At 44.4% G+C, this 27,570-nt stretch overlaps 1 protein-coding gene across 2 annotated transcripts in view; it reads left to right on the top strand.

Moving 5' to 3' along the window:
• The window catches only part of NME7 (NME/NM23 family member 7), a 2,086,428-nt gene that overhangs the window by 1,974,960 nt on the left and 83,898 nt on the right, over positions 1-27,570 (top strand). The gene's annotated exons all lie outside the window — the stretch shown is intronic.

The following is a 27,570-nucleotide window of genomic DNA, read 5'->3' as shown; positions in this document are numbered from 1 at the left end:
TTATTGATAATGGGAACTGCATATTATTTCAAAATACTATTTGTAATGCATTATCCCCACAGAGGGTATGGATATCCCTGATTATCCCTGATCTACGTCGGAAGTGGCTGTAACTGTGTGAGAGCGTGAGACACAGAGCTCAGTGCGGCTTGACGTGCCCTGTATCCGGTGCTTTCATCTAACTCCTGTAGGAGGAACTGCTGTAGGAGGATCTGTTGGATGTGCTGTGCTGTGTGTTGGTACCATCAAAGACGGTGTTGCTTCCTCAAGCCCTGCCGCGCCGGAGCCTGGGATCGGGTAGGTGAAACCCCCCCTTAAGGGCGGTAAGCGGGCATTTAGCAAACCACAGTGCAACCATATTCTGATCCCATTGGCAACCTGTCCTCACCATATTTCCTCATATCTCATACCTCCTCACCTCACCCAGACCCCCAATCCACTGACACCAACGGGCCTAACGCAGCGAGTGCAGGCTGCACCTCGCTATAGGCGCAGTGATGGTGGTAGAAGTGGAGTGGGGCAGAGGGTGTGTAAAACACTGTGACTGCTCTTTTCTATTACTCTCTTGCTCGCGAGGGAGTGACTGTGGCCCAACGGCCTTTGAACTCCCTCGCTAGTTAACCATGCCACACTTTCTGCGCTCTAATCAATGTTGCGCTACACCCTTTGAAATATTAGCTAACATTGTGACAATGGTCCTTTTTCATTCCTGTTTGTTCTTTTAAATACATGCAGTGATACTACGAGGGACTTGACAACCTGGTGCTCCCCTTCTCAGCGACAAGTTCCTACTGCCACTATTGATCTACCTGAGCTTCATGATAACCATCTTTCTGCACTCGACGTAACCAACCCAGCGGCTCGACTAATTTACCTATCATACCTGCTTGTTTTGGTAAATCTGTTGTTAACTGAGACCTACAAACCCAAGTAGAATTGGCCTACGCAGTTCTGTGGCAAAGAAGGAAAACAGCGAAGCCCTATAAACTGCTTCAATTCCTCTATTGAAGTTCCTTCCATAAAGAAGGACAAGAAAGATAAAAAAGCAAAATAAATGTAAGGTAGTGGAGAATAACCCCTCCTCCAAAACTTCCCAGCCCATGATTATGGGCTATTTTCCTAGCACTGGTGTGAAGCCGGCTCTAATGACTGAGTCGCAGTCGGCCGAGCAAGATGTAGCTGACCTATTGAGCCCCCCCACCTGCTTAGACTCTACTGTGAGTTATCTGGCCCTACAACTCACTCCTTTCACCCAAGCCTCCCCGTGGCCTATACAGAAATGTTTAATAAACATATACAGAGCCCCACACTATCAATAGACAACAATGGGTCGCTATCATACATATGTAATATACTTAAACAAAACCCCCTTGGTCCCCACGCAGAGTGCTATGATGATGTTATTGGGGGAAATGTGTCCAACAGCCCTAATTTGGAACACTTGGCTTCAAGCTTGGACTCCTCTACTGACGAGAGCTACTGTGAAGAGACGCTGCCTAATTCCACTAGAAAGGACCCACGGCTTAGCATAACGTTTTTGCACTCCCAGATTAACACTATTCTTACTAAAGTCGAAGTTATATTCACCCTCAGCATGGACATGGCTGCAGTACAACATCACTTAAAGTCAAATTTAACTAAAGTGGTTGAAACCTTCTTGGCCATCCGTTGAGAACCTACCATGCAAGCGAAAAGTGACCTTAAAGGGATACAGCCCCCTGAGGGGCTTAATCCCGTCATGGCCAGTATACCTTTATTTTTACCAAGAAGTACATCACATAGACACCTTCACAAGGCAACACGGGATCAACAGGCTGAGAGCCCCCTTTCCACTTGCCCTTCCATAATTATACAGGACTCTGTAGACATAGCTGCCTGCAATAAAGATGACGCCTTGGAAGCATTATGCAACAAACTCTCTATGATGAGAAGTCTGCCCCAGTTTGACAAGACTAAAGACCAGCAAGCTGTGATTACACAGGCTCCTTCTAAAATATCTAAGCAGATCTCCTTTTAAACCCATCCCACTGTATCGCTGCTTAACCACTTCCCTGGGGCTGCTGCCCCCAATAAATCATAACAAACAATAGTGACGAAGCCACAAGGCGACAGCCCTGTGAGGAGGGTACCCCTCTGGGGTCCAATGGACAAGTGGACCCATCGTTGTCTGAAAGTGTCCCTGCCTCCGGAGCAAGTGCCTCATAGGATCGAGCTAAAACAGGCCAATCACCGCCAATGGCAAGACCTCCAACCTAGTAATACAATCACTGCCTGGCAAAGGCCTGAAGTAGAGGTTCTTAGCCACTCTGTCCCTGATTCATTGAGCTCCAAGAATTATCGATTAACCAGTGACAATGGGGTCACCAAGGTTGCATATGCATATTTCTCTTCATTTTTTCTGGAGGAGGGGCCGCCCCCGGACAGTGTCTTGACTAATGCACCAGCGGGGATGCAAAATTTGGGTTCCTTGGTGAAGCTTGACAAACTGTCCCCTACAACAAAGAGCCCTTTTATTAACTACTCTATGCTATTACACGTGTGGTCGACTATTCCTAGACTTTCCATGCTTAGAAGCAGAAATATGGTACAAATTGAGCTCCCTAAATGGGATAGCACAACAAATTGGGCATTGATTACATTTTCCACAGTGATTTTTGTAAGGAACTCATGGCAACAGTAAAGACAGACACAAGTGATCACAGTTTAAGGGTGTTTATTGAACTTCATAATGGGTGAGATGAATGCCTAATCTAGACCTAAACCTAAAATGGGAGCAATCTACGACCATCAAATAATAAAAGGCAGTCCTAGTGGCGTCTTGTCAAAATAAAAGGCCTATACTAAAAAAAGAATATATATATATTGCTGCCAATCCTTACTACTAAATTACAAAAAGAGTGTGGGATAATGTTCAGTAGAAAAGAAAGAAGTGTTCACAAAATGATAAGTCAGGATGGTATGGCTTGGTCTCCCTTCCCCACGTTTAAGGCATGGGACAAGGCGGGACTCTCGAGCACAGCACACTCCTGGGCCTCGACAGCACGAGGTTCACAGTTCAGTTCAACAATATCAAAACCCCTTCAGAGGCTAACTCTCTTCCCTGCAAAAGTCTCTTGCCTTAGAAGGTTTGCTAATTCAAAATAACAAACAAACAAAAGTTCTCTGGGCGTTTGCTTTTCACCCATGGGATCTCCCTCTGCCGGGTTCGGATCCTTCTTGTACGGACTCAACCCTGGGATCTCCCTCTGCCGGGCTCAGATCCTTCTTGTACCGATTCGCTCCTGGGATCTTCCTCTGTTGGGCTCAGATATTTCTTATACAAATGGGCCTACCGCCATCGGGTTCACTACGGCCCTTCTTGCATACAAGTTTATGTATTCCTAATACAGCTCATGCATTGCTCAGTTTCATCATAAAGCGGGGTTTGTTTCTCCTAGCTTTCTTTCGGCATCCCTCTATCTGGTTCATACTTGTCAATTATCATAGTTCACAATTATAGCGGAAAGCAAGTTTCCCTTCCCCTAGCTTTCCTCTGGAAACGGGTAAGATACTTTTGATTGTATAAGGGATTTAACCTGACCCTTATAAGACCACTCTGACGCCACACGCCCCCCTTTCCCGGGCCTTCTGGTTGCTATAGTTTTCAAACAGGTCCTGGTCAGAGCCTTTCGAATGAACACCCCTCTGTACCTGGACCTCAACTGGGCTTTCTTTAAAGTTTAACATACACGCAAGTCCTTTTTTCTTGCGTTCAAAATATTTCTACTCGCAACCTATGGTTTAACAAAGTTTGATTTTATATCAGCTTTCTCCGAATCACCGGCTGTGATTAACCCTTTGGCTTCTTTGTTCTCTGGAGTCAAGGATAGTATCACGGTAGCCAGCTTGCCTCTCTGCTTGTGTTATCAAAGCGGGAGGCCCTGTGTACCATTGACCTCTTTTGCTCTGCACGCCAGCTGTAACTCCCAGTTCTAAGTTTTCCATTCTGGAAGCTTTGCAGGTCTTAATTGAAAAGGGCAAGGGCATTTCCCCCTTCGTCGTCCTTCTTGGTCTCACCACTTTTCTTCCTCCTTTGTACTGCCGGTTTGGTGTAGCTGTCTCCTCGTGCGTTTGGCCTTGATTGAAGTGTGCTTTTGTGCCTGCCTTTTATCCCTGTTGGGAAGGTAAAGGGCCGTCAGGTGTGCGTGGTTATTGTCAATTGCCTGACTCTGCCTGACTCGAGTGTTGGGGCATGTCAGGTAAACGGCTCTTGTGTTAGTCCGTTGTCTGTTACTGTGTAAGAAAGTTTTTGTGTGGGAAAAGGGGTGGGTGGTGTAGAGCTTCTAAATATCCTATAGGGTAGGGTGGAGAAAAGATGTTACAGGGAAGGGGATACTGCATCTCAACCCTCAGTGTCCCTCTTCCACTCCCGGTAGACCCCCACCTGGATGTCAGATCTCCGGTGACTAGCGGGTGAGACTCCTTCAGGTCTCTCACATTTCCCTACTGTGCATGTGTAGTGATGAATTGCACAGCTTGGGTTTTAAATTGACGGTTTTAAAATGACCTATAACGCTGGCAAGGGTCCCAGTATTTCAAAAAAGTAACAAGCACTGTTTAACCTCCCAAGGTGTTCTTTAGGAAAACAAGCTGGGGGCATGGTGTTGTCCACCCTGAAGGTTTAACTACGGACGAGGGTGTGATAAATAACTGGTACCCGGCAAATAGGACCATGACTATGATAAATAACCAGATGAAAGAAAGGGAATGAAGATACGGAATAGCACGCTGGGATATGAGGGGCCACAGCCACATTGTTAACAGGGAGGGTTAAGTAGCCCTGCTTGGTAAGTATGTCGTCTTCCTCCTCCAGGAAAGCTACCTGGAGTCTACTATGTTGATTGAGGGATATCACTTGCACCAAATCAAAGCAAATAGAGGCCCACGCGGTCGACCATATGGGGGGCTGATAATCTGGGTAAAACAGGAAATTGAGTACCTCTCCCTTGACCAATTCCTTACCACAGACTTTGTCCAGGCAGTTGAGCTATGGTTGGGCGAGTCTGGCGATAGGTGTGATATTTTGATTGTCAATTTGTACATCCCCCCCCAGATATTGCATGCTTGGAGAGTACTCATGCCTTCCTATAGGAGATTCTCTCCGCTTGGTGTGAGCCTTCAGAAAACCAGATGATCCTTATGGGAGGTGATTTTAATGCAGAGAGTGGGCTTCCTATAGAAATATTACAAATAAATGTGTGATGCTACAAAAACAGGGAAATCAGAAGGGTTCTCAATGGGTGCAGTTTTTAAGAGATTGGGACCTCACACTTATGAATGGCAGAACAAATGGGGATATACCTGGGAATTATACCCGGGAAACTGACAATTCCCAATCAACGCTGGCCTATTTTCTTGGGAACAATGTATGCCTGATCAATACAGTGGAATTAAAAATGTTGTCGAATTGTTTTAGTGACCATTCGATCCTGGAGTTAAGCATTTCATGCCGTGGGAAAAAATAAAGGTCCTTCTGTTACTACAGTGGGCTATACCCAAACCACACAGGTAACTGAATTTGCTGGACTGCTAACCATGTACGTAAAGCCAACTTATTAATAAATGAACTCACAGATAGAGAAATATCATTGTTAGGCTCCCTGAACGGTAATGAATTTGAAGCATGGCTTAAGTTCTTGCAACTGCTTCCGGTGCGGTTACTCTAGCCCGCTGAGTAGATGTGGACAATCGTAATAAACTAATTCGATATAGCTATACGTGACGCCAAAAGTGCAAAGTGTAAGAAGCTCAGGATGGTACGTAACTTTGGACTGCCTCCAGAGGAAAGAAGTAGACAAATAAGGGCTATGAAGGTGGCCTAGAAGTCCTAGTCAAAACGGTGGTGCTATTCCATTAAAACTAGTGTTTTGCAAACTACCATCTCCATGCTTGGAAATTAGAACATTAGAAATATATGGCAGATTGTGTCTCGCGCTAAGGGGGACAAATCTAATAAGATATTAAACCCCATCCAGGAAAGTGTGTGGCTGCCCTTTGTAAGAGATAAAGACTGTGGCTACACCAAACCCTTGAACCAGGAATATTGTCAGGGGGCTGCCCTTTAATGATAACTTTAGAGACTATTACTGGAATGATCAAAAACTTAAAGAACTCTAGGGCCCCTAGCCCAAATGAGCTTGCCAGCACTGTCCTAAAAGAGGACCCAAATGGCTGCACACAGATCCTAAAGATTCTATTTGAGAAGGTTTGCAACTCCCAGGAGATTCCTGAGTCTTGGCAGCAATATATCAGATTACCAATTTACAAGAAGGGAGACAGATTGATTCTGGAAAATGATAGATTGCTGTCCCTTTTCAGAAGTGACGGGAAAAGTATTTTTTTCTTTGGTTCTGAAAGCTCTGCAGAAGTGGGTGGATGATAAACAGCTACTTCAATTCACTCACACTGGCTTCCGCTCGGGAAGCTCTACCACTCAGAACCTTAGGACCCTAGATATGCTACTTAGGAGAGCAACTACTAAGGGAGGGGCCTACCTTGTATATTATTTTTGTAGACTTTAAGACAGCGTTCCATACTGTCTGCCGCGAAAAACAATGGGGCTGCCCAAAATGGCTCCTATGTATCCTAAAAGGGTTTCACCAGAATTATGGGGGCAGAGTGAGATTGGACAAATCTGGGACTTTGTCTGGTTGGTTTACCATAAATAAGGGAGTCAAACAGGGCTGCATGCTGGCACTCCTGCTATACAATTTGTATTTGGCTGATCTCCCATCTCACTTTTCCTCAGTAGTGGGCTGTTGTCCTAGGGTTGGCGGGGTACCACTTTCCTACATGTTGTATGCCGACGACTTGGTTCTATTTAACCATACCTTTCGAGGTGTAAGGGGGATGTTTGAAACACTCACTTCTTACTCAGCGCAAAATGCTTTGACAATTAATATGGACAAGATGAACATCATGGTGGCTGCAGCCCGGAAGATAAATTGCACGACCCTCCACACATCATTGGGCACTCTCGACTATGTAGAGAAATACCCTTATTTGGGTCTAGAAATGAGTGCCCACTTAACTTACGACACGATAATAGAGGCTAAAAAGACAAAAGCCAGACACCTCACCTATGTGATAGACACCTTTGCCAGACAGACTTTGTCATTATTATTCTATATAAACAATGTTTTTGCCCTATGGTTCTATATGGCCTCGAGGCCATGACTATTTGGGACTTGATATGGGTAGACAAACTTGAAGGCTATTTTTGGCATAGAGTATTAAAACTATCCCCATCGAACCCCCCTCTCCCCAATGCAATACCTTAGGCTTGAGCTAGGACTGACATCTTTGAGGGGCCTACTACAAATCAAGCAAGTTGAGCTCCATATGAAAGCTAACTCTAGCCCCAAATGCTAACGACTTGCCTTGGTGTCGGGAGATAATAGATTACAATTGACATATAGGATAAGTGAATGTTCATCCCTTATTTATAAGCTGTACGATAATATCAATTGGCTTCCACACTTTAACTGCGGTACCAAGTATGATATCCTGAAAATAATCTTAAGGAGAAAGATTAATCAATGGGACTATAAATAACTATGAGCACCTATTCACTTTGCGATCGTATAGATATGTAGAAAAGGTTTTGCACAGTTATTTAAAAACTCAATAGTACCTTAGAGAGAGTGCAAATCTGGCTGTGTGCAACTTTGTTCTTAGACTGCGCATAAACCAATTACCATTATTTGCCCTAGGTGGTGCTTATTTCAAGATCCCCTTAGCCCAAAGGATATGTTGTATGTGTAAAACACCAGGGACGGCTTGAAACAGCCAGACACAAACTTACTGAATTCAAGGGCTTGGGTTCTTTGTATATGACCACGTTCGACAGGTATGTTTATAGCTATGACTCGATGAGAATTAAGGAGTTCTGGGTTTATTGCCTCAATTCAAAGTGGGAAAACCTACATCTTGCACTGTACTGGCTGTGGACGGGGACAGTATGATCCCTTGACTAGATATTCTTGAATGAACAAAATGATAAAGCTGTGCTTTATCACATTATTATAAAATATTTCCGGTAATGTAACTGCCTGAGAATGAAGACTCTTATAATCAAAAGAATGCTAGAACACTTTTTATAACTTTTTACCTAAATTGAAATGTTTTTATAATTAAATTTTTTTTTTTTTTAAATTTAAATTATTTGTATTAATCAAATAAATTGATTTTAACAAAATCATCATCGTCGGCGTCCGCCGAAGTTTTCTCGAAGTTTGCTTATTTTTTTCAGCCACTTGTTGGCCCACTTTCTCTGTTTCACTTTTGATAAGTGTCATATCGACAGATTTGGTCAGAGTATCTGAAGATTAGGTCTTACTGGCCAAGGCAGTTTTTGGAGTCAAGGCCGGCAGGTTTTCCAACATGTTTTAATTGTTTTAAACTTTCGGCTGCTTCGAACTATTAGATGTGTTTGATTTTACTTGATTATAAGATAGATTGTTTTATGAAATGCAATGTATTTGTATTTTAAAAATGTGTCTTTCTGCTTTGCTTTTAAAAGTTTGTAAAGGTTCTTCAAGAATCAAATGCAATAATTAATAAAATAATATTACCCCTGCAAGAGAATACATATACCTAAATGCTGGAGTGTTTTAGTGATACCTCTGTGTAGGTAAGTTATTGATGACATTGAATGTTAAACTTTTACACACGGGTAACAAGCATTGGTTCCTAGATGTTCAAGGCGCAAACTCATGATAATATTGTATCAATAAACTTCTCAAGAGCCCGGGGAAAGTGGTTTCTCCTACACTTAGCACAGAGATACAATTATTTCCAGAGCCTTGAGTCAGACACAGCACTATTTTCTGCCATAAAACTTTGCGCAACCCTGTGTGGGCATTTTGACTGCCTTGTGGCTGGTGGTTAGGCTCTGGCATGCAGCGAGAGCAATCATTTTCAGATACAAAGATTCTATGGTTTTGGTTATTCGTTTATTTGTGACTTCAGGCCCACTACTCAATTTGGTGCATCTATGATGTATGCCTTTTCTTCTTTGCCAAGGTTGTTGCTGTCCATTTGGAAATCTGTATATGAATGTTTCAAAGGCTCCATTAGGTTCGTTAGGGGCACTTGGAATGAATTGTACATGGGCAGGTGTTTCATAGTGTGGTGGCCATTTAGAGAAGTAATTGTTCTACTGAGGGCATGCTCAGATGCAAGCAGGCATTTCTGGATGCTGCTTGAAAGAGTTCAGCTTGGATTTCAGGGAGAATGTTGCGGCCAGTCATACATTTGAAGTTAATGGCAGATTATTTTAGTTGCTGGCTCAAATAGTTTTACTGCTTCTCCACTGCCTCTCTACCTGGATCACTGTTTGTTTTGTTTAGATTGTGGGCTTCTCCCTAAACCTGAAGGCTGATAGTCTGGTATATTTTTTTTTATTAAAAAACAATATAGTTTATTTCTAAACTTTTCATTTATCTACAACTCTTGCTTTCTATGGTCGTATTCAAACAGGATTAAATACAAAGCCTAGGGATTTGAGTCCTCTGGTTTTGAGTCTTTCTTTAGGATTCTTCTCCAAAATTGAATGATCGTGAATATAATTCTGTTATTGCCTAGGAGAATTTGGTCCCATCGATCGTTTGCATCCATTTGTGTCAAGAGTTTCACATACATTTCCCTATAGGTGTTTCTCAAGTCCGACAGATTCTCGCATTCCATTATTAGATGGAAAAGCGACTCTGGATGGTCAGGGTCTTTACAGAATCTGCAATATGCCAGGCCTATCGGTAGTTGCTTTATTTTCGTCAGTCGTTCACGAGTTGGCAACAAGTTAAAACGTAGTTGCAGAAATAGATCACGTATACCTTTGTCAGGGATCAGTTTCAGATAATTGGGAAGCTGATTAATCGCCCTGGCCTATAATATGCAGTTAAGATTCATGCGATATTGGGTTTTGGCTTCGATTGTATGAATCCAATCATTGAGCATGATTTTTTTTTTTTCGCGTGCTGAGGGCGATGAAGCAGCGTTTCATTTGAGATTTCTGATTTCACAAGGGCGAGGTCCATAATCATTTTCCAGTTCTGTAAGGAGGTTATGTTACTCGAAGTTGCGTTGGCAGAAAGGATTTCCATGGCTGGAACTCTATCTTCGTTCTGAGCTTTCCGAAACATGTCGAGATTTTTCCATAGTACAATGGATTGAAGTGATTGTGTGGCGATCTCGTAGCGAATTCTGGCCATGGGGAATGTTGGTGTCAGTGATAACGCCTTACGCCAGAATATGGCCTCAAGTTGGTGCCATATATCTGGGTCAATGTTAATCATTACCTCGGCTCCATAAGTAAGTATCGCTACTACTTTCTGGCGAAAGAATGTGAGTACCAGTTTCAAATAATATTTTCCATATTTTCTATGGATGATGCTGCCTTGTCTCGCCAGGGCGTGTGCTTTAGATTTTAGGTGGATACACCATTCAGTCTCGGATTTGGATTGCTTGATCCATACTCCCAGGTATTTCACGGAATTCACCTGGACAAGTTTTTTGTGTTGTATGAACCATGAAGGTTTCAGCTTGGAATGTTTCTTGGTTAACAGCATGATGTGGGTTTTCTCGATGTTAATCTTTAATTCATTCAGTATCATGTAGTCTTTGAGTCGATCTAAACAGGTCTAGAGACCTCTCAGTGTTTTATCGAAGATCACGATGTCGTCTGCGTACATCATCTGCGATAGGGCTGCAGTGTTAAGTTTCGGTGGGTTTCGGGACGGAATGTTCATATACTCATATAGGTCAAAGGTGAACAAGTTGAAGAGTATCGCTGCCAAGGGACAGCCCTGTTTCAGGCCGTTTCACGTCATTATTGGTTTTGAAACTATTCCATCCGCTGTCATATGTATTTGTATACTGGTGTTGGTATACAATAGTTTGACGGGCTCTAGAATGTCCATAGGACATCCCCAGGCTTTCAGTTTAGACCAGAGCGCTTGTCTGTTGATCATGTCGAAGGCAAGTTTTAAATCGACGAAGACCGCGTAAATTTGAATTCAAGCAGGGCAATAGGACGATAATTATTCGGTTGTTTTCTGTCTCCCTGCTTGAAAATGGGGACTAAGATTGCTGATTGCCATGTTCGAGGTATGACATTTAATTCCAAAATCAGGCTGAACAACTGGATACAAAGTTTTGTCCATTGCTGTGGATTCTGTCTGATAAGTGCATTGGATAGCCCATCGGGGCCGGGGGCACGAGACGTATTTAATTTTTATATTATTTCAGCAATGTCATCTTGGTTGAACTCAAGTGACCATCTGTCAGAGTGTTTCGCCACTTCTACTTTGGTATTTGAGTCACGTGTTTTATATAGTTCTGCAAAGTGGCTAATCCAACTGGATTCTGGTACATCCGAGATTAATCTGTCGTTGGAACTAGCGTGTTGGTTTAAGATGTTCCATGCATTCCTGGTGTTTTTATGGGACAAAGCTTCGAGCATTCTTTCTGAGTCCTGTTGGACTAACAAGGTCCTATTGGTTTTGGTCCAATTTGCGTATTTCTGTTTCGCCTTTTTGATCAAAAGTTGTTTTTCTTCCTTACTTTTGTTGATGGTTTTAATGTTCTTACGCATTTCTGCTTTGTTCTCTTTTTGTTGGGGGTTGAAGGTATGAAAATGTCATATCGGTTGAGTGGTCTTACGGATTCTGTTTTGTTGGAAAGGCAGTAAGAGCCATTCATAATTTAGCTTGCTCATTCCATTTCGTTGTGTGGCCAGGAAAGTTTCAGGTAGTGAGCTTACGTGGTTTGTGTTTAGACGCAAGCTCATTCGTCTTTTATCCAACTCGACTCTTGGTAGCATCAATTTGGATTTTATTTGATGTTTCGAGGCCCAGGTTAGATGTTGCATCCAATGGTCTGTATTATTTGAATAGGTGGTTTCAAGTCTCAATATAGCTCGGGTTAGTCCTTGAGAAGCATACATGTGGTCGATGATTGCCACAGAGAGGCCTCTGGACCAGGTCGGCCTTATTTCTCCTTTGTTGTTCAACGGTTTGGTTATAAATAAGAGATTTCACAGTCCATTTCTTTAGACCATCGTCTTGCTCTCGGAGTGAGCGAGCATGTGTCTAGAAATTTCCCTTGGGAGTCGTATAGGTGTTGATATACGTCTCCACAAATAATGAATTCTGTTTTTTCGAAGCGCTCAGTGATGTTATCAATAGCTGTAAAAACAGCATCTATGAACGCTTCGTCGTTTACTGCTACCGGGTTCCAGTAGAGATTCACAATTGTCAAGATCTTTTTGTCCATTGGTGAGGGTCCATCAGTTTCAATGGGGGAACTGTCAGATTGATAGCTCAAGATGGTGGTTTGGGTCCAGGGGTTTTCATTTCTAAATTCCAAGATTTCAAAATTCGCATCAACTCTTATCAGGGTCAAAAGACCAGCAGCCGGACGACCTTTTTGTCCTTGGATCGCTGGATTCATGTGGGTGAGGTAGTTTTCTGAAGCCAGCTGTTGGGTGAGCCATGTCTCTTGAAGACAGATGATCTGAGAGCAGTTGAGTGTGGAATTCTCTGAGGGTAATGAGAGTGGCCTCTAGTGTTCCATGAACATAGGACATAGGGAAATCTCATAGCCCCTTTCTTGGATTGATTGTTAGAGGGACCTGGTTCAGATCGTGGCATTTCAGTGTAATTCATGTCTCTCCATATCGGGTGCTTTGAAGTCGGCATTCTCACTTTTCTTGCATAACAGTATTTACTCCGTGTTCTCTCGTCTTCATTCTGGGATAGCTTCCAAGTCCTATCTTCTTCAGCATTTTTTTCTTGGGTTGAATCCGGAGATTGTTCAGATTTCCGTCTCCTGCTCTGCTCCATTGTAATCTCAGAGTCCTCAATGTACTGTACGCAGAAAAAGCCAAGTTGTTGTAAAGAGTTGTCGTGTTTCAAAACGTTTGTCATGACTATGGAATCATAGAAGTCCACCCATACATCGTTTAGCACATAGTCGTCAAGGAACTGTACTAGTTTTATATCATCGGAAGAGATTGGCAGCAGCTATGGAATCGCACGAAGTAAGCGTATTATGTTGGCTATGTTTATTATCAACCCTTCATTTTCTTCAGTTACTCGTTGAATCTGTATTCTGTTCTCCCCTTGTTTCTTCCTGGGGTCAATGAATTTTGGCCATGTCAATTCTGTTCCCTTTATTTTTTCACTCCGATTAGGGCGGGCTGAGGTGTTGTCTACGGTGGACTCGCGGGTTGTGTTTGTCTCGTTGGTGATTGAGTCAATTAATTCAGCTCGATTTTCGTAGGAGGTTAGTAAGGTGTCAGAGGACACTTCATCACATGAGTAATCTCTCACAGAGTTTTGAAATTCATCATCTGATATTTCTTCGCAGGACAAATTACTTGTCCTCTGTTCTTCAAGGGTGCTCTCGTCATACTGGTCGAGGACTGTCAATGAGCTTAGGTCTGACTCATTTCCGTTCCTTGGTGAATGATCTACGTCATTATCTTGTTTCTATTGGGGTGAAGTGTTCTTTGCAGATGGTGCTGGTTTCGGTACTGGCTGAAGTTTTGTTATTGATTTCATTATATTCGGAAGAGGATTATTTACAGTTTCCAAGTTTGTTTTACTTTGCTGTTTCTTGGAGACGGTCGCTGGTAAGGTCAGGTTTCTTAAGAAGGCCCTAGAGCCTTTCTGGTTCTTTTTTGGTTTAGGTATTTGTTTCTGAGGCTCCTTTTTTTGTGTGCATGGTTTGAGACAAAAATGTCAGTTTTCTTTTATGGAAATAGATTGGTCAGCAGCTGGCTGCGCATCTAGTCTTGGTTGAGAGACTACATCGGTCTTACTAGGCTCGCTTTGCGGTGCTGTTTCCTTTGGTGGTTGAATTGGGGTGATACGCATTGGGAGCGTTTGTTCCTCATTCCTATTTCTTAGGAGATTGTCAATGGAGTTACTGATGTTCGTGGCTGTCTTAAGGGGTATTGGCACTTCGGTTAAGCAATTGGCCACTTGATCGTTAAGTTGGGCAATGCTTTGTTTAATCAATGCCAGTTCATCAGTTATAGAGTTTGGAGTCAGCATGGTTATTAGTACCTTATTCAATTCGATTTTGTCAATGCGGTCGTTTCTCATGAGTTCAAACAATCTGTTCTTCCAACGAATACTTGTTTCTGCTTCGATGTTCGTCCTTTCTTGTATTTTGTCTATGAAAGCTTCGATGTAAATCTGTTTAGATTGCACAAGAGCCAGTAAGGTAGCTTGATCCTTCATTGTATCCATATTTGTCTCGTATAGTTTCCAAAGGGGAAGTAATGCCTGTGATGTAGTAGTGATCAGCATATTTTGGAGATCCAGCAATGTGGTCGGGATAGGGTTCAGTTGGTATTCGTTTAGCGGAGTGCATTGGTATTTTCCAGTAGGTTTTTCTAGTGAGGGTGCTGTTTCTCGATCACTAGTCGCTGGACTCTCTTGCTTTATTGGCATAGGCACGTTCCTATTTTGAATTGGAATTAATTGCGAACATGCAGCATTTGTGCTCAATTGGGTTGATGTTGGGTGGTGAGTGTTTTTGTGTCTTTTATCCTATTTTCCAGGAAGACCTCTTTCCTTTTTTCATAGTTTGACATGAGTAGCTCAATTTCTGTGATGTCAAGTGAGAGTCGAGCTACACGTGCGCTCGGTGTATGGAGAGCAGAGGATCTTATATCGTCAGATTTGATTCTTTGGTGGTGCTTTATTTGCCAGCGTTGTTCAGCCAAAAGCGCTTTTTCTTTTTGTGAAAGTTCCCAGTTGACCGGGGGCAGTGAGTAGTTTGAGTCCAGGTCATCTGGATTGGTGTAAAGATGAGACTCATTCCCTAAGACATTCTTGCCAGCCATAAAGTTCCTTTGGGCGGTCAGGGCGGGGTTTGATGGAAGCAATCCGTTCTCACCCACTGTTCGTATATCTGGGAACTTTGTCTGTGGTATTAAGGCATTTTGAAGTTTGCGGTTATCCTTTTCCATTGGAGTTTCGATGGTTGGCTTAGAGCGGACATCGTCTTCTTTTGTTATAGGGCAGTCAGCTTGATTTGGAGCAGATGTTTGGACCATTTCAGATTTGTTGCCTTGGCACTTGACATCGCCTGCCGACGGGTTCAGATTGGGTTTATTTAAAATCGATACGTTCAAACCGTATGCATCTGAGGAGAGGGACGTACCTTGGATCTCCTGGACAGCTGTCTGTCCGGTGGAGCAGACACCTGTGAGTGGAGATCTAAGGAATCTATGGTGCCTCGCATTTCCGCATTGGGTGATCTTTCGAGGCGGATACCCTCAGGGGAGGTTCCCTCTCTTGCTAAATCAGTGAGTATGGCAAGCGCTACTTCATCTCCCTCAGACATAGGTTCTACATTGTGGCCTGGCATGTGAATAGTGAATGCCGTGGTGTTTGGATCTGTTTCGTTGTGATGATTGTCATCAAGAGACAGTGAAGCATCAGTGGCTGAGAGTGTTTTGAGTGTTTGTCTCGTCAGCGGTCCCTTTTGGGTTGGAATTATAGTGTTCACCATCATTCATGTGGAGCTTGTGGGAATTCGTTGGATAGCTGGATTTATTTATAAATGTTAATTACACGTGGTACTGTGCATTATTGTCGAGGGGCAGAAAAGAACGTGCAAGGCTCTGATAGATCCGCAGGCAAACACAGCAAGAGTACGGCAAATCTACATAGGACGTCTGGCGTGTGGGTCAAAGGAAATCCCTCAGTCCCCATACGGCAGGCTATGTAGTTGTTCAGGATTAAGCAGAATGCAGTGAGTGCAGTAATTACCTGGGGGAGGGCTGCGTTGGAGAACCTTGTCTCATTGATGTTTTCAAAGGGTATTGGAAGAAGTGCAGGCAGGCTCCCGGTCCCAGCCCCAGGAAACAGCCAGACAGCAGGAATCCTTGTCGCCCTTCACTGCGCCGGGCTTAACGCTGCAAGGGCAGCTGGGACAAGGTTTTCTAGTCCCACCTCGGAAGTGGGCGGAGCTATACGCTCGCAATTTTCACGGCGTCCAAACAGGCTGGGAAACAGCCAAACAGCAGGAATCCTTGTCGCCCTTCACTTCGCCGGGCTTAACATAGTTTGGTATATGGACAAACCAGCATAGACAACCAGCATAGACAACCTTAGTATAACAAATGTTTGCATTATCAGGGTCTCTACTGCAGTGTGGCATTGAAGGAGTAGGTAAAACATCTTCTCTGTGGTCTTGTCTGGGAGACAATTCACTGGGTCATATTGCTTATTGGGTGTACATGCTTGGCTCACTTTCCAGGTATAGCTCATGTATCTTCTGCAAATGGCAAAGGTTACTTGGTAGTTAAAGAAGGAAGGGCTTGGTTTTAGTGACACTAGTGCCTCTCCGCAGAACATCGGTCTTGGAGGTGTTTTTTGTTCAAAATGCTGCTTCATTTCCACCCCCTGTGTCCTAAGATCTATATGTCCTTGGTGCAGTGCAAAATGATAGATTTACTGACGTTAGGCAACAAAGTGGACAATGCATATGTTAAATGGGAAACATGAGGTGAAACTAGAGTGCTTTGTGACAGTAAAGCAACTGATTAGAATACAAAAGGGCAACTTTGACTATTATCACTCAGTCAGGAATATTTTGAGTTATTTTAGTGTTGATCTGTAGGTAATTAGAGCAGTCTGAAGCGTATCACTAGTTGCTGCAGGCAATCTTGTTGAATGCAGTGAACTTGTCTAGTGTGATGTGTATGGTTAAGAGTATTTGTCAATTGAGGATAAGATGTCATCCAGGCAGACACCGGATTAGTATTACTACCAGCCGTCCACTTTCCTTCATACTCATTTGAGCCCATCCATTAAAACGGCACAGGAGCCCTTTGCACAGCAATAAAACAACTCCCACTTTCGGTTTTGTTGCCCAACTGAATACAGCAGCGGGGCCTGGGGGTTAGCCTCACTGATCCAGCTCATCAGTAGCACCTATCAGTCCTTTTCTTTGCCTTGCACAGGGATCGAAGCTTTTCATGCAGTGCAAAGTTCTTTTTTCCCCTCTTATTCGCACTTTTCCTCACCACTCGCCAACAGCAGTTTTGTCTTTTATGTCAGGTCTAATGGGCACAACGTGGTGGCGAACTCGCATTGGCTTCGCTTTGAATGTTTTGGGCCTGAGCACAGATGGGTCGATTGCACATCCTGTCTCATTTTCTCACCAGAGTTCTTGCACAGAAGATTACCTTATTGCAAAGAGATCTACAATAAACTGCACTTTCCGACTTCATTAGGAACCGAATAGTTAATTCAAGATAAGTTCATTTTTATTTTCTAAGGTACCCTGTTCTGGTGACTCCTTTCCGGGACAACCTAATGCCAGGGGCATGAGTCCTGTTGCAGCTAGCCATCTTTTTGCCAGGGATTGCCCTGCAGCCCTAGTAGCTTTAGGGACTGTGTTCGTCAGACCCAAGGTGATGCCTGGGCTTTGGGAACCTACCGGGCTTCATAAGCCTGAGGGTCATAAACCATTTGCTGGGGCGCACCCTGAGATTACCATTCCATTTACTGGGGCTTCCCTCGAGGGCCTGGCTGGGTTTTGTGCACTGACCCCCGCACCCAGCAAGCCTCCCTATGTCTCTGACGAGGTGCATCACAGTGATCCCGGTGGCCATTTTCAAAGTTTGAGCTCTGCATCTATCATTGTTTCTCCATGTACCTCTATAGAAGTGCATTACATTGCTTTCAAAATGGCGACCAGGTGCTCGTACAAGGTTAAGGGCACCTGCGTGATGGTTAAATTCCAGTCAAAGCAGTGTCTGACGTATCTTCGCCATAATCACAATATTTTGAGGCCTCTACTATTTCAGTGCAGTAGCCCTTCGCTCCAATTGCTTTCCCTCGACAGTCATAAAAGATACCTTTGTTAGGGTTGATTGGTTGACATTGACCACTTCTTGGCCATCCTACCTAACAGTGTCTTCCTCTTTGAGGTACAGTGCACTGCCACCTCAGAGCCACCCAGCATGGTGCCTGGATTACACATTGTCTTGGACTTCAGTGGCAGCAATATTTTCCTCATCTGCAGAGGATCTTTTTTTTAATAGTATTTTTTTATTGACTGCAAAAGCTAATGCATTTGAAGCTATAGTTTAATATTTTTAAAAAACTTAATTGAAGAGGTTATTTTTCTGCCTATTCCTCGTCACCTTCCACAACCAGATGTCTGCTCCAACTATGCAATCTCTGCCTCATCCACCTCTGAAAAACGTTGGATCTTAAATTACCTGATGTTCACCCTGATGCATTGGTGCTGGTTTCCTTGTCTGGTAGCGGGGGCCTTACTCCAAGTAGACCTGAACTTTTGAGCAGTCCGATATGGTGGATACTGATTCTCCCCCTAACCCTGCATTTGACCTGATTATCCTATAGCTGATATAGATGATGCAGAGGAGGGATACTCCCTTATCTGCAAGAGCTTGTTATGACAGGCTGGGGGAGAAAGGGGTGGAGATGCATGAGTCTTAGGCCTTCCTGTACTAGAAGAGGTCACATTGGAACCTGGTGTTCCCTCCATTTTTCTTTCTCTTCAGAGTTTCCTATAAGTCGGGGGCAACAGAATACATTTGCTAAATCTACAAAATTGTGGAGCAATCAGCATACTATCCAGATGGTTAGCAAGACAATAGATGGCAGATATCAAAAGATGCAATCAGAGAATCCCTGTTTTTGATCCAATTGTCAGCCTCATTCCTCCCTGCTGGAACCAACCAAATTATTTTGTAGATTCACGTCTGTCGTTTCAGGGCTATCATCCAATCATCAGCCTTGGTCCTCTGTGGTGGAAGCAGCCACATTATTTTCTAAATCCACAATCTTGGTCTCGGTACTATCTTACTCTCCCCTTTCCAAGGATGACAATCTCTTAAATTATTATGGCAAAAAGGTTTATTCTAATTGTGTGTTTCACCTTTGCCAAGTGACCTCAGATGCTAAGCTGGCCACCGCTAACCAAGAGCTTTGAAAGGAGATTTCTCAATTCCAACATTTTCTTGCCTTAGATAGGGTCCCAGCTTTCAAGTCAGAACTGTCTGAAGGAAAGTTGAAAGCTCTGGAGAGCGTGGAGTTTTCCATGCTTCATATATAGACACTGCCTCATTTGTCTTTGCACTGATATGCACTACTCTGTTTGGGTGTGTCGTGGAAAAATACCCACATACTATTCCGATGGACTGGTGAACGATTTTATAGGCATTAGCAATGCCACAGGACAGAAACGCACCAACAGCAGTACGAAACTCGGTGCAACAACCTCAAACTCCTCCAGGTGGGGGCTTTTATTCAACAAAGCACACGTGCCTTTCAATGGAGAGTGGGGCGTAGACATGACAAGTTCTCTTACGGAAACAAAGGGTCAAGTAGGACAGTATCCCAGCATACGAGTCTAAGGCAGAGGCTGCTTTCATACATTCTGCACAATACAATCAGGAAGACATATAATGCTACAGTAATTCACACAAGATACCTCAACAATTCTCACACGGTTTGAGTAGGCAAGCTCACTTACTATATGGTAACTTCTGTGTACTAAAGTCGCCTTGCCTTGGAAAGCGGCCGCCTAAAACCTGCTTACTACCGTCAAAAGGTAAACACATCAGAGGAGAGCATTGTGGTGGCATGCACTGCTATACACACTAGGCATTGAAGCTGTCAGGGTTAAGACATGCGCAATGGAACATATAGGGCTCACCTCGCAATGGCAATAAGGCACTAGTTAAACATGGCAGTATGCATTAGTAGCACAGCATTATAATGCAGCCAAGGTCGGTTCATTAACATTTTGTAATCTCTGGCTTTCCCCCCACAGGTGAGTGCCACTCATTTCAATAAGAATGCTCAGGACAAAATCCTTGACCTGCCCTTCGAGGGTACTGACTTATCTCATTACTCGACTGACTATAAATGTACAATAACGAAGGTTTCGACTTTGCAGCTAAATCTATGACTATTCTTACAAAGCCAGCAAATAGGACTTTTCCTGCATCTCAGCAATCTTGTTCTGACTTGCGGTCTAAAACATTTGGTGGATTTTGTGTGAAAAATAAAATGAAATGAAAACATAGACTGAAAGGTATAAACAACCCAGAAACCGCACCAAGGTTTTTTCTCCTCCCACCACCTCAAAGCATTGATTTTTTCAGATCCTCTTTCAAACATCGGGGACACCACGGGTGGATATATTTGTGACCAAGGAAAAGCGCACGTTTCATCTTAACTCACCCTGGATGGGTCAGGGTCTGGAATTTATGGGTGAAAGAATACGGATTTTGTTTGATCACAAGAAGCTTCATGCATTTCTTCCCATTCCTCTGATCCTGATTTCTTGCAAAACTCTTCAACTCTCCTCACTGTTCTCTAAACTTTTTAGCTCAAAATTGCTCTAATCGCATATGATTCTTGGATCTGCTGGGTTTGAAACAGGAGGGTCCGTCCCTTCTTTCATGGTTGCTGGATCTTGTAGGCCAACAGGAGGAGGCCATATTTTATACCCCCCCCATCCAGTCGATGACCTAGAAGCCTGGTTCCCAAAACGCTACGCTACGGTAATCTAGGCCTATCTGACCAAATCCTGGCTGTCCTTTAGGCTGTAAGCAACCAGTCTACTCAGCAGAAATATAAGAGCAAATGGACACATGTTTGTCCCTGGATGCTGGAGCGTGGTTCTGATCCTCGTGGTTGTTCACTGGATGCTCTTCTGTCTTTTTGTATTCAGTTTGGCAGCTTCTAGAGTTTAAGTTGAATCTTGCGGAACTTGCTGGGGAGAATCCTCCAGATCCCCCACTAAAACCGTACCTAGAGTCTCTTCCCAGGTGGCCGGGTGAGGGCAGACGCTTCTTGATCCCAATCCTGGGGGTGGTGTACTGCGGGAGGATTACATGGGTAGAGACCAGGCCCAGAGAGGTGGGAAGATTGCGCAGGATGAGACACAATATTTGTCCTTGAAGAGAAATACTGTTAACTGTGAGAAACCTGAGGGTGTTCTCCAAAGTAGACCTGGGAAACCCTTATTCAGGTGGCCAGGGCAGGGCTGGCGCTCTCAGATCCCAACCCTGGGGGTGGACGAGTGAGGGAGGATCACCTGGGTAAGGGGCCCTGCTGTTATGCTCAGGGGAATGCCCCAGGTGAGATGCAGTTTTATGCCAAGGAAGGAGAGGCGTATGAGATCTCCAAGGCCTTTATAGGCTACACTAGATCTGCCTCAACTCCTCCCATTCAATCTCTCCTACCCAAACCCACTAACCTCTCCAGACGGAACTGATGTTCAGAAACTGTTTCTCCCAAAAAATCAGTTTTCCAGTTCCCTATCCGAATACTCTCGGTCATTCTTTTCTACGCCCCTCTGGTCATTATTTCCTGCACTTCATTTCGGTTCAGATAAAATACTACGATTCCCGCAATCCCTTCTGTTCATTTCTTGGGCACCCCAGTCGTTTTTGTCCATTTCACAAACCCTATCTCGTAGGACAATTTGGTATGACCTCTGTTTTACGGAATTGTAATGACGCTGCTTACCTGAAATGTCCCGACTGAAGGGTCAGGCAAAGTCAGGCAATTAACTTCAACCACACACACCTGATGGCCCTTGCTTTTCCCCACAGGGATAAAAGATGGAGCAGACAAGCACAGGACGAGCAAGGCGAGGAAAGCAAGCACGAAAGACGGCACAACGTGCTGGCTAATTTAAGGCAGCAGTTCAAGCGAAGGAGATAGACGGCAGGAAACGAGAGGGTGGCGAGGAGAGAAGTGACCTTGACCTTTACGTCCCAGGCCTGCGTAACCTTTGTGGAGGAGAATCTAAGACTGCGAACAATAGCACAAGCGTCCTGCTACAGATGTCAACGGTACACAGGGCAAGCCTATGATAATAAGGCAGAGCAGGGGAGACTCTCATGCCTGTGGTACTGACCTTGACTCCAGAGAAGCCAAAAGCCAAGTGGTTCATCACAGCTGGTGAGTCGAGGGGAGAATCGATAAGCACCATGCTGTGTTGAATGAAAATCGCAAAGTGGCAAGTTTTTAAACTAAGGCTAATGAACTTTCAAAGGAACTGTTAAAAGTGTGAAGGAAAGACCAGCTGCAGAGAGAAAGCGGCACCATGTGGGTGCTAACTAGAGAGACTCTGGTCGAGCCCCATATTGAGAAACTACAGAAACCATAAGGCCATAGGAAGGCCGCCAAAGGAATGCAAAGTGATCATATGTGAGGGTCGAGCAAAAGCCCTGTACATTCGAAAGCCTTTAATTTGTGAATTGGCATGAAAGCAAGGGAAGTGAATCCCAAAACCTTTGAACTGTATAATAGTGAACATTAAAAAGTAAGGAGGGGTCAGCCCAGAAGAGGGGGAACCAGGGGCAAGCCACTATCACCCTGCTCGAGAGCCATGGTAAATTCAGTGAAGGAAGGCTAAAATTTGAGAGGGCTCGGAGCCCCAGCCGAGGGGGATCCGAGGGTGAAAAATCATCACCCCAAAGCAGACAGCAAGAGCGAACCCGAAGAAGGGATGCCAGAGAGGAAGCTGTCACCAAAGTACTGACAGTCAGGAGAGGTCCGAGCCTGGCCGAGGGAGATCCGAGGGCGAAGCTTTCATCAGAACATTATGTGGAAAATGATATGTGAAGGGGCAGCCCAGAAGAGGGGGACTCAGGGGTGAAGCCATCACCCTAACTGAACTTTGGATTACAATTGAGAAGGGCCAGCCCAGGAGAGGGGGACTCGGGGGTGAAGCCATCACCCTACTGGAAATTGTCAAATACGATACGAGAGGGGGCACCCAGGGGTGAAACCATGAAGTCAAACTTTCATTTGTTGTTTTCTTGGTTTTTCTGCACACATCAGGCCCCAAAGGCAAGAGACTTTTTAAGAAAATGAGACTTGGCCATCGACGGACCTGAGAACTGCTACTGGAACTGTCGTCTCACGCTAGAGAAGCCAAAGACTGTCTGCCATTGGAAGTGTTGTCTCGCGCTAGAGAAGCCAGAGACTGACTGCCATTGGAAGTGTCGTCTTGTGCAAGAGAAGCCAGAGACTGTACTGTGCTCCACCAGTTCCGATCCAACCCTGTGCTAAAATGTGGGGAAGGGAGACCCAAACCACTGCATTGTGACTTATTATTTGAGAACACTTCTTTCTTTTCTTGAGAACTATCCCACACCCTTTTCTGTGATAGTTGTAAGGTTTGGCAATATGTTTCTTAGTATAGGTCCTTTTATTTTGACACACCACTAGGCCTGCCTTAATTTTCATTTGATGGTCGACATCTGTCCCTATCTTAGATATAAGTTTAGATTAGGTGTTTTTCCAACCCGCACACCATTTTTTCATTGTTCAATAAACACCCTTGAATTGTGATCATTTATGTCTGTCTTACTTGTGTCACCATGAGTTTCTCACATAACCCAAACTTAAAGGAGGAATTGGCCTATTGCCATTTTGGTACATCTCAATCCTCTATTGGTAAAAAGGTAAAACCTGAAAGAGTGTCTCCACTTTGTGTTGAACCCGAGAAACCAATAATGTATACACCCATGGTGCCATATCCTCCACAAGATCAAAAGTATTCCAACAGGAGTGATGAACATGTGACCTTTTCTGTCCCTTCTGTCTCTAAAAGGGTTAAACCTTATAATTCTTCTCTTAATAAAATCTGGGGAAGGAAATCCATTTTAACATCATAAATAACATTTTCCTAAATCATACTACATGTTCCGGAATCCCTTAGGGACAGTGAAGAAGAAGAAGAGGGCTGAATAGGTAGTGAGGTGCACAGCTCAGGCAGGCAAGCCTAATGATTCTAGACAAGGTCAGGCAATTAGACATAAGGGCCTGCACCTGAACTTAATCAGCCCACCTGAGGGGTATAAAAGTCTGCCGCCTGAGAGAAAAGCAGTAGAACGAAGCTGGGGCAGGATCTTGAAGGTTGGCAGTAGCAGAAGCAGAGCACTTAGCCAGCACATCACAGGGACGTGTGACCACAGCAGGGACGCCGGAGTAGAGAGGCAACTTTCAATGCAAACCATGCCTCCCTTACATATCCTAGACAGTGTTCCAATTAAGGAGGCTGTGCTACCATTTCATGCTGCCTTAAGAGTAAGGGTTATGGAAAATTGGCTAAACCCATATTACATACCACCTGTTAACATTTTAACAAAGAAATACAGAACAGCTTCTGTGGACCCTCCTTTTCTGAACAGGCACTCCACACCAGAGAGCCTGGTTGTTCAAGCAGCAACAGTTTCTTCTAAGGCCTCAGTTTATCCTTCTACTCCTGCAGATAAAGAGGACAGAAAAGTTGACTCTTTTGGAAATGGTGTTAAGTGCTGGGAGCACAGCACTAAAATCGTCAAATGCGACTAGCGCCTTAGCTAAATACACACACACCCTTTGGGGTGTGGCAGCCCCTGCAGCAGAGCACATTCCAGAGAGAGAGGAAAGGGAAGGCTTTTTAAGCCTACTACAAGATGGAAAAGATGCTATGAGGCAGTCTTTACAGTCCAGCCTGGATACAGTGGATTCCGTAAGCACGTCCATGGCTACCAGTACTCTGCTTAGGCGCATGTCTTGGCTCAGGAAGTCAGGGTTTTCTGCAGACGTCCAGGCACGTTTACTTGACATGCCTTTTGACAGAACTTTTCTGTTTGGCGAAAATACTGATAATAGCCTGGATAAACTGCAGGCTTCTAGAGCCGCAGCAAAATCATTAGGGGCGGCAATCGGGCAACCTCAACCTTCAGGTCAAGGATGGAGAGGACGTCCTTTTTGTTTTTATTCCTCCGTCTCTAGAGGAAGAGGACAATTCTCACAATTCTCACAAAGGGGTTAAAGGAGGCAGAGGAGGTAGAACTCCCCGTTCAGCACCCGCAGAATTACCCTCAGCTGCAGGTGGAGCAGCAAAATGACTCCCTCGCCCAGAATTCTGTGGTATAAGGCAGACTGTCATATTATCTCCAGAGTTGGCAAAGCATATCTTCGAACGCATTTGTGCTATTAACAATAGCGGGCGGTTACTGTCTCCCATTTCTAAAGAGACCTCCTGATTGCCCACCAAAAGGCAGATCGACCTTAGTTCCAGATCCGCTCCTCCAACAGTAGATTCTTATCTTGTTGGAGAAAGGTGCAATAAAAATGGTACCTGCCGGAGAGAGAAACTTGGGTTGGTATTCTCCCTACTTCCTAATACCCAAGAATGATGGAGCAGTGAACCCATCTTAGACATGAGATGCTTGAAAAAGTACCTCAGGAAGGACAAGTTCAAGATGGTAACTCTTTCGCAGATCCTTCAGGCCCTTCGACTCCAGGATTGGTTGGTGTCATTGGACCTTCAGGATCCTTACTTTCATGTGCCCATACATCAGAAGCACAGAAAGTACCTGAGGTTCGCAGTCGGCGGTTCTCATTATCAGTTTCGGGTTCTGCCCTTCGTGCTCACTCCAGCCCCGAGGATTTTCACCAAGCTTATGGCAGCGGTGGCCTCAAGTCTAACGAGGGAGGCGATTCACATCTACCCCTACCTGGACGACTGGTTGATCAGGGCTGTTTCTCCGGGAGAGTCTTGTCACCTCAGTCGCACCTTCCACTTCCTCCACGAGCTGGGCTTCTCCCTGAACTTCAAGAAGTCCCACTTGACACCTTCATTGAAGCTTCAATTCATTGTCCCTGTCATTCCTCATATAATTGAAGGTTCAAATGGATTCTGACCATCTTGATTCTGGCAAAGGAGACTGTCAGAATGCAAGTTGCCATGAGTCCCCAGAAATGCTGAAACAACGAGACTGAGAGAGAGGTCTTGTTGAGAAAAATGTGAAAGGTAGTCACTATATCCTAGATTCTCACTGGAGTGGGAAACACCTTCTCCAGCTGAGTGTCCCAGAAAAAGCAAAACTATATACGCCGCTCTGAAGGTATTAAGGAAAGTGACTTGGAGGTCTAGCAGCCCAGCGAAGACTTGAGCCTCATAGGGGAAGGAGCACAGACTAGCCAGTCCTCTAACTAGAGATATGTATGGAGGATCTGCAAGTGCTGCCATGGCTGAAGTCTCACAGTGCCACATTCTGCCCAAAAGGGAGGAACCACATACTTGTATTGGGATTCCCCTAGTGAAAACATCAGGATTTTAGGATGCAGCAGCCAAATGGATATTTGAAAGTAAGCATTCTTCACATACTTGGCACAAATCCAATCTTCAAGATAAAGAGAGGACCAGGTCTTTCTCAATGTCTAGCCTTACCTTATTATTATTATTATTATTATTTGAAAATGTGCAAACTAACACCCAAAGGCTTAGAGCTTGCATGGTTCCTAGTGGATTGGAGAGCAGGTCTTTCCCCTGAATGGAGACTGAGCCGTAGGCTCTAATGAAGGGGTTTAGACCCCAAAAGGAAAAAACCTGCCTATGCTTCGAACACCCAGATGTAGGAACAACGGCAGAGGGAGCAGCATGGTGGACTAGAGGAGCTGAGGGCCGAAAGCTGGAGGGAGACTATGAACTGGGAATAGGATGGAAGATAACAAAGGAGCGAGGTAGAAGGCAAGGGGAATAGCAAAATGCAGAGCGAGGAAGGAGGTAACAAGGAGTACAGAGCAGAAAAGAGTGCCAGAGCAACAATCAGAGATGCAAGGAAAGGCGTACCTTTGCATACCTGTTTTATGTAGTCAGCACTTTTCCGGGGTCTAACCTTGTATCGCCATCTTGACGTGTATACTTCATCATGCTTGCGACCCCTATCTTGAAGATGCTAACAGGCAACAAGACCCGCCATGTTGGGTTAGTCTTTTGCAGCTTCCAGCATTGCCATAGCGACCAGGACACTGGCCAGCCAGGGGGATCTTCTGCCATCATGGCCCCTTCCAAGATATGTTCCACCGGGTTTTCAAGGGTAGGCCTGATGACATTTCTTGAGTAACAGAGGGGCATACACCTGAGCTGCTCGGTCCCAGGATCTTTCACAAGGTGCATAGCCTTTTCAATCTATCAGGCATTGCAATAACCCTCAATGGAACTTGGAGTCACAAGGGTGGATGCGCTGCCAGGTAAGCACAATTTTTAGGCCACTGGAGTTATCGCGTTGATGACCTGAGAGGGCCCAAAGTATATAGGCAAACCGTTTGTAGATGCTGAGCAGACAATCCCACTCAATCACCCTGCCTGTATCTAGGTGCCTTCGGCCATCTTTGAGCAGCATACTTTTTGGTGTTCTCTTGAGCCTTGCAAAGATTGTCCATGGCTTGTTTGTATGTGTCCTATAAGTTCTTTAGAGCCATCTCAACTGTAGGTACTGTTGTGATGTTGGTCTGAATTTCTGGTAACCATCTGGTATGGTACCCATACGTACAGAAGAACAGGCTCATTTGTATGGCTGAATGAAATCAGTTATATGAAAACTCGGCCATAGGTAAGAGTGTGAACCAATTGTCATAAGTGGTAGTGGTAAAAGATCAGAGGTATTGTTCCAAAGTTTGATTGGTTCTCTTGGTTTGTCTGTTAGTTTTGTGATGATATCCAGATGAAAAGTCT

The sequence above is a fragment of the Ambystoma mexicanum genome, chromosome 7p (genome assembly GCF_040938575.1).
Source record: "Ambystoma mexicanum isolate Mex_15411 chromosome 7p, UKY_AmexF1_1, whole genome shotgun sequence".
NCBI classification, from domain to species: Eukaryota; Metazoa; Chordata; class Amphibia; order Caudata; family Ambystomatidae; genus Ambystoma; species Ambystoma mexicanum.
This window is presented reverse-complemented; position numbering and strand designations above follow the sequence as displayed.